The sequence below is a fragment of the Macrobrachium rosenbergii genome, chromosome 13 (genome assembly GCF_040412425.1).
Source record: "Macrobrachium rosenbergii isolate ZJJX-2024 chromosome 13, ASM4041242v1, whole genome shotgun sequence".
In the NCBI taxonomy this organism is placed as follows: domain Eukaryota; kingdom Metazoa; phylum Arthropoda; class Malacostraca; order Decapoda; family Palaemonidae; genus Macrobrachium; species Macrobrachium rosenbergii.
Window position 1 is genome coordinate 59159219 of NC_089753.1, and position 7195 is coordinate 59166413.

Sequence of the window (7195 nt, forward strand, 5' to 3'; positions counted from 1 at the left end):
AGTAGGTAAGATTCATCCCAAATAAAACTGCTTACAGTTTAGCACCTTTTCAAGATAGAGTGGTATATTATTCCTAATTAAAACAATATTGATTTCCTAAGATAACAATCAGTTACATCAGGGTTATGCCTGTACCTCCAATCCCACTCAAAAACAAATAATAAAAACATAAAAAACTGTGTACAGTAGTTGTTAATGTTCAAGTTAGAAAGTTAAAGTATGTTTCAAATAAAAGCTGAACAAATTTCTTTGGTAACTAGTGACAAATAAAGGTCTAGACTTGACACCAATCCAACCACAAGAAATGCTCCTACCCCTCATCTGTTATGGCTGTGCAACTACAGTATTAGCTTTTTCCATAACTTTCATCAACCACCAATGGCTTTGGAGTTTTTTTATTGTGATTTCAGTATCAATGAAAACATGTTACTGGTCTTAAGATGGGATTTCCTATCACTTAGCAAGGTTAAAACAGGCAAGGTGAGATCACCAAATGAAAATAAAAGCACTACCATACCAAGTGGATTAAAATCTAAAATCAAAACTTAAGTCACGGCCAGTTATTGCATGCAACTGTTCTGAGTTCCAGTGCCCTTCAAGAACTGCTGGTTCACATCTTTTCCAGTGGTTGCAAAGGACCCACTAGACCACAGACTGAAAATTAGGAAACAAATGTTACAGTACTTGTGACACAGCCGACAGCTTTTCATAGATAACTTTACTTACTGGCCCAATGTTGCAAGTTGCTATATCTGAATTTTTCCAGTTTAGCATTAGGGTGTACAGTAAAATAAACTTTCATTGCTCAGTATGTTAAATTCATTAATTGTATATATATGGCTTGTCGAAATAAGAGTCATATGAAAAATCATTACGGAAAATAACCCAAATAAAATATCTCGTCCTTGCGATTTTGTCTTAATCTACATCTAAAATTCCAGGGATTACTCTGAACTGTAGGCTACAACTAAGAAACTAAGTACTGCAATACAAACCACATAAAACTTATTTGATTTCCAAAGCACCTTCCTCATACATGACCTGCACATACAATTTCAAGACAACTTTTCATTCAAGACTTCAATGAGCTTGTAACCTATACACAAAGGTTTAATTACAAACTAAACCATTATGCTAACTTTTTAGCCACACAAAAAATGTATTCCTATGATGTTTGCTAATTAACATCCATAAAGAATTCATAAACTTCAGAACTTCAAAATCAGTGTCTTTTCCCTAACAAAACATAACCTCCTTAGTTTTTTTTTAACAAAAGGGCAATAATATCTCAAAACTCACCTGACTTGATTGCAACACATTATGCAACATGACCAAGGATTTCCTTAGCTAAGCATGACTGTCTGAAGAGTTGTGCAACTGGTCCACTCTCCAACAGGTTGTGTAATGACCCCCCTATTCTCCTCAGATCAGCAACAAGCTTGTGTCATGGCTAAAATCTTCATTTGTCAAGCCAAAAGCCACAAGACTTGGCAGTATTCCACTTGGCTATAAGATGACATATGAGAAATGGCCCTTCTTAAGTTTGCAATGAGATCCCTATTCCAGCGTCTAGGAGATTGAGTTATGAGATAAGGCTTGTGTTCCTTTCTACCAAACGATACTGTATCACTGGGCATACTCCTGGAAAAAAATTATTTTAGGAAATTGACGATGATAATAAATTTCAATAAAACTTAAATTTTTTCAGCTGAAATGTTGTATGAATTACAGACCTTTCAGAACTAGTGGGGTTCAATTTTCAGCTCAATAATTTAGTTAGATCAGTTCTTTAAATTGCAACATAACAAATAGATAATCAATTTTGTGTGCTTAATCAAGGCTAAACATTACTATCAAACATTTCAAATGCTACTAAAGCCTCATATTTTAATTAACCAACAAAGTGATTCTTTGTGTCAATAAGATAAAAAATTATTGGTCTAGAGAAGGGATTTCCTGCCACTACGCAAGGTTAAACTAGGCTAAGTGAGACCAGCAAATGAAAATAAAAGTTTCACTTCACCAAACTGCTTGAAAATCTCAAAAGAGAAAAATGTGTCAGTGCCAGTTATTGCATGTGATGCCTCAGCTGTGCAGAGTTCCAGTGCCCTGCAAGAGCTAGTTTCTTCATTCTTCTTAAGTTCCAGTGAAGGCTTGAGTAGACACAAGTGTTTGAATGATGAACTTCTGCATATGTAGCTGGTTCACATCTTCTTCTGTATTAACATAAAACCCACAAGACAACAGAGACTGAAAATTAGAAAACATAAATGTTACTTTTTGATATTCAGCTAACTGCCTTTCATACAGTTTGACTATATGAATCTGATATTCATTTCTATTGTTAATGCTTAACTAACTAACTTAAGAACCCCCTCATTTCTAACAACGTGGGTGAACTCCAGACAGGACCTAGTTTTGGTAATTCTAAGGAAGAACTCCACATAGAAATATAGTTTATTAAAAAGAATTTTTGACTGAACTACAGTCTATAGAAAATGCTGCATATAATGCAGCACAGATTAGACAGTTTGTGAAATTGTAATAATTACCAAGAAAATTTACAATGAAGTACACCTCTCTTATGGATGCTCTTTTCTCACAGTGGCCATTAAGATACTACTAGATAAAGGGAGGGTTGTACTGAGTTAACCGTGCATTTTCAGTGGAAATAGTAATACAACAGGCATAAAGACTTATTCAAGAGGATCTTGTAAAAAGATAAAAGCTGCTGGAAAATAAAAAATATATTTAAATCCTTAGTCTAGCCTAATATCACTGAAATACTAAACCACCAAAAAGGCAATAACCATAAACACAGGACACATTGACTCCAACATGGCAGAAGAAATAATGTAGTGTGGTCTAGTTGTGTCAAATCAGTGAGCCCGGCAACCCCTCTCACACGTCCAAATAGCCCCTCTACCCCTGTAGCCTAGGCTACACACACAGGCTAATAACAAACCTGATTGACCTGTCAAATCTTCGATAATTCTACAGAAGAGATCTGCACAGAGATATTACTTACTAATTAAATTTTCTGCAGTACAGGTAAGGCAATTTGAGAAATTTACTGTCTCTTGTATAGGTTATTACGTTCATCCCTGAGGTACTGGTTACTAAACAAGGCACCCTGCAGAGCTTTCGTGCAGAATTACCAAAGCTTTGCTGTGGCTAAAAGATACCCCATTATAAATAAAAGTGTTTGAATATTGTAGTAACTCACCTAAAAATACTACAGATTTAAGCCTAGCCTAGGCTTCTACCACAGAACCCTAGACAATGGGCCATACCTAGCCTAGGATTTTGAAGTTTTGCAGTTTACAGTGCAATGTTGTCAAGTTAATTTGCATAATAATGAAGTAAAATAAAAACAAATCATGGTAGAACTATATAGGCTAGTAGCTCTGCGGCGGCGACTGCCTTTTAACTTAGCTTTTTCTATAGTTTTTTGGTTGCTAATTATGAATTTACCTTTAATTTTTGGTGCTCGAGTGTAATTAACCTGTAATTAACCCCTAAAGTCCATCCAACAAGGGGTTTCCATACGCGATCTTCACAAGACAGAGCACGGGTACGTCTGTTTCGAACAGTTCTTGTCCCATCTGGCAAGTGCAATAACTTGTTAACGTATGGGTAACCTGCCCCCGCCCCGGGCCAGTACTAAACATGGCCAAGGGACTTTCCATTTGGCTGACAACAAACAGATGCACTGGCAGTATCAGAAGCCCTAAAAGTGTAAAAAACACTTGAAAAGGTAAAAACAGGCACGGAGCTAATATATAGAATTACCGTACTGACCCGGGGGGGGGGGTACCCATACATTAACAAGTTATTGCACTTGCTGGACGGGATATGAACCATTCGAAACAGACGTACCCGTGCTCTGTCTTGTGAAGATCATGTATGGAAACCCCTTGTTGGATGGACTTCAGGGGTTAATTACAGGGTAGATCTAAGCCGGCTGTCTGCGGTGAGCTAGGTATAGCAGTTGACGTTTTTCTATAGAACTTTACCAGCTGAACAAGAATTCAAGATAATATTTTGGCGGCCAAAAGTAATTGAGCTCTAATTTACCTTAGAAATGTAGCTGACGGTAAGAGGGACCTGTTGGGAATCTGGGTTTTGGGTGGGTGAAAACACTTTCGAGAATAGCTAACGGTAAGGGGGACCCGTTGGGAATCCGGGGTTCTGGGTGGGGTAAATAACTTGGGAAAAGGTTTGGGCACCTTACTGTTGTGTTTCCTGTTACATATGCCATTTGGAACACAAAAAACAAGTGTAAAAAAAAGGCAGAATAAATGGACAGCGGGAGCTGTTCCAAAGGCACTTTTCACGCATGCGTCGATTTACAGGGGAGCTTTCGGTTCACCCAATGCCCCTAACTGAGAGAGTGGTTGGCGGGTGTTTTGGGGGCTGGGCGTACTAAACCAATCACGGTTGTAATATTAACTTTTTCTACAGCTTTTTGGTTGCTAATTATGAATTTACCTTTAATTTTTGGAGCTCGAGTGTAATTAACCTGTGAAGTCCATCCAACAAGGGGTTTCCATACGCGATCTTCACGAGACAGAGCACGGGTACGTCTGTTTCGAACGGTTCATATCCCGTCCAGCAAGTGCAATAACTTGTTAATGTATGGGTAGCCAACCCCCGGCCCAGTACTAAACACAGCGAAGGGACATTCTATTTGGCTGACAACAAACAGATGCACCGCCAGTATCAGAACCCCTAAAAGTGTAGAAAAAACCAGTTCAAAAGGTAAAAACAGGCACGGAGCTAATATATAGATTTACCATTGTGTTTTTTATATGGAAGGTTTTTTTTTTGGGTAACTGTTATTTACCGCCACGTCTCTACGTAAGTCCTACGTCACTTTACCAACTCGTACTTTCTGTGCAGTGCCGTAACCCCATCTTCCCCCCCCCACGCTGAACACATGGCTCCCTAGTGGTTACGTAACCCAAGATGGCGGCTTTGTATACCTGTTAAGTTTCTTCACCCCGGTCGCAAGCAACGAATAGTGTCCAACTGAGCTAGACTATGGCAATTGACGTTTTTCTGTGTTGTTTTGCTTGCTTTACATGAATTTAGGGTAACATTTTGCCAGTAGGCTGCTGCTAAACTGTAATTTACCCTTGAGCTGTATGCGACCCACACTATAGATGTGCAGTTTTCAAGGGTCAATTACATTTTAGTTACAGCCGACCGCCAAAATGTTATTTTAAATTCTTGTTCAGCACGTCAAATAACATAGGAAAACGTCAATTGCCATAGGCTAGCTCACTGCGGACAGCTGGCTTAGAATTACCAAAGCCAGGTTAGAAGGCAGTCGCCGCCGTGGAGCTACTATATAGTTCTACCGCCAGTACTAAACATGGCAAAGGGACATTCCATTTGGCCGACAACAAACAGATCCACTGCCAGTATCAGAACCCCTAAAAGTGTAGAAAAAATTAGTTGAAAAGGTGTAAACAGGCACGGAGCTAATATATAGCATTACCCCCAAATCATATAATAACACTCCAAAGGTATATATATTCAGGGTTAGGCCTCTGCCCTAACCTTATGGTAGACATAACAAGGAATAAACCTAATTTAATGTAGGGTACTACAGCTAATAGCCTAGTGTTCGCGACTTTGATCACCCATTAGGCCACTTTATATCAGGTAAACATACTTTACACTTTACAGTTTTTGATATGCATGCTAAATATGGGAAGAGGAAAATAAAATTAGGGTTCTACTACAACAACTGATTGCAAATGGGTCTTAGGGATACATAGCCTGTGAATAATTACATTATTTGATATATTAAACTACTTTTAACCTACCCAATCGTAATTTAAATGATCTATAATTGTATATGGATGATACTTACAAAAATATACCAAATATATCAGAAAATTAAAGCAGAAATCACTATAAAATAAAAATACAACGGGCTCAGGACGGTAGGAATCTTAAGTGTAGCCACATGTTTTCGACAGTTCTGTCAAAACAAAGGTTCCAATAATGTTCTAACATTGTTAGCACTATTTTAGTTAATTTCTTGTTAAATTTGAAAAATTTTACTAGTAATATTGTATGTTATAGTAAATAATAATGTTGTCAAATGAATAAAATGGTATTTTTCATACTTCTTATGGCTTTAATACGATGTATAGTTACAGACATATAGACGCAATAACTGAAAACCCTTCATAGAATAACATACCTACAGAACAATTTGACGTCAAAATCTTTGATAAAGAAATTTTATATAAAAACTTAAAAGGCGATAAGGTTATTTCATTTCTCGAGGTGATAAATATAGCATAATAATACATGCCCCCAACTTGCGTAAGCCTTTTAAATACAAATAATAAATTAAATTATGCTAAATTAAAAAAAAAATATACATACATACATACATACATACATACATACATACATACATACATACATACATACATACATACATACATACATACATACATACATACATATATATATATATATATATATATATATATATATATATATATATATATATATATATATATATATATATATATATATATATATATATATATATATATTCCAACATCAGAGCTGCAGCTCTCGAAATCATGACTCGTAGGCGTCCAGGGAAAGGCACTCAATACAGCTGATAGTTTATTCCTAATGCCGACGTTTCACAACTACATTGTTGCATTTTCAAGGCTGAAAAACAGCGAGCTGACTCAATAATTAATCATAAAAACATTTATTACAACAACTGATTAAAAACACTACAGTATTGTCTCACTTAAAATGCTAATTCTTTTAAAAATATCAGAGGCACCATGACACTAAAAGAAAGACCTACCCAGACGAGAGCTAAAACAAGACTATTGAAAGAAGGAGAGAAAAGTACAAATTAAAACACAAATAGATAAAAGGGAGAAAACAAGGTAACAATAAGGCAAATAGGACCATCAAGCAATAAACAGCTGAGTGGATGATGTTTGGGTGTTCAAAGATGGAACTGTTAATTTTATCATTATAGATTCTAAGGTTGTTAAGTCACTGTCTTTCTGTGTTTGTCCTATTATTCGAAAGTCTTTGTTGTCTATGATTGTTTTGCATAATTTCGAATGATTCCTTATGTTGGATTGTTCTGGGTTGGACAATCTACTCCCAGTTCGGAAACTAACTCCTCTATGGGCGTCTA

The 7195-nt window shown here is 36.6% G+C and overlaps 1 long non-coding RNA gene across 4 annotated transcripts; it reads right to left on the bottom strand.

Annotated features, from left to right (window-relative positions):
• LOC136845358 (uncharacterized) lies at positions 1–6013 on the bottom strand. Of its 4 annotated transcripts, none has more exons than XR_010855152.1 (4): positions 5882–6012; positions 2029–2250; positions 1300–1641; positions 1–654 (listed from the first exon to the last, which is right to left on the bottom strand). It is a non-coding gene; the product is annotated as an uncharacterized lncRNA (long non-coding RNA). The 4 variants fall into 4 exon arrangements; XR_010855153.1 differs by having other exon boundaries at positions 2024–2250; XR_010855150.1 differs by having other exon boundaries at positions 1300–2250; positions 5882–6013.
• Positions 6014–7195: the final 1182 nt, after the last annotated feature.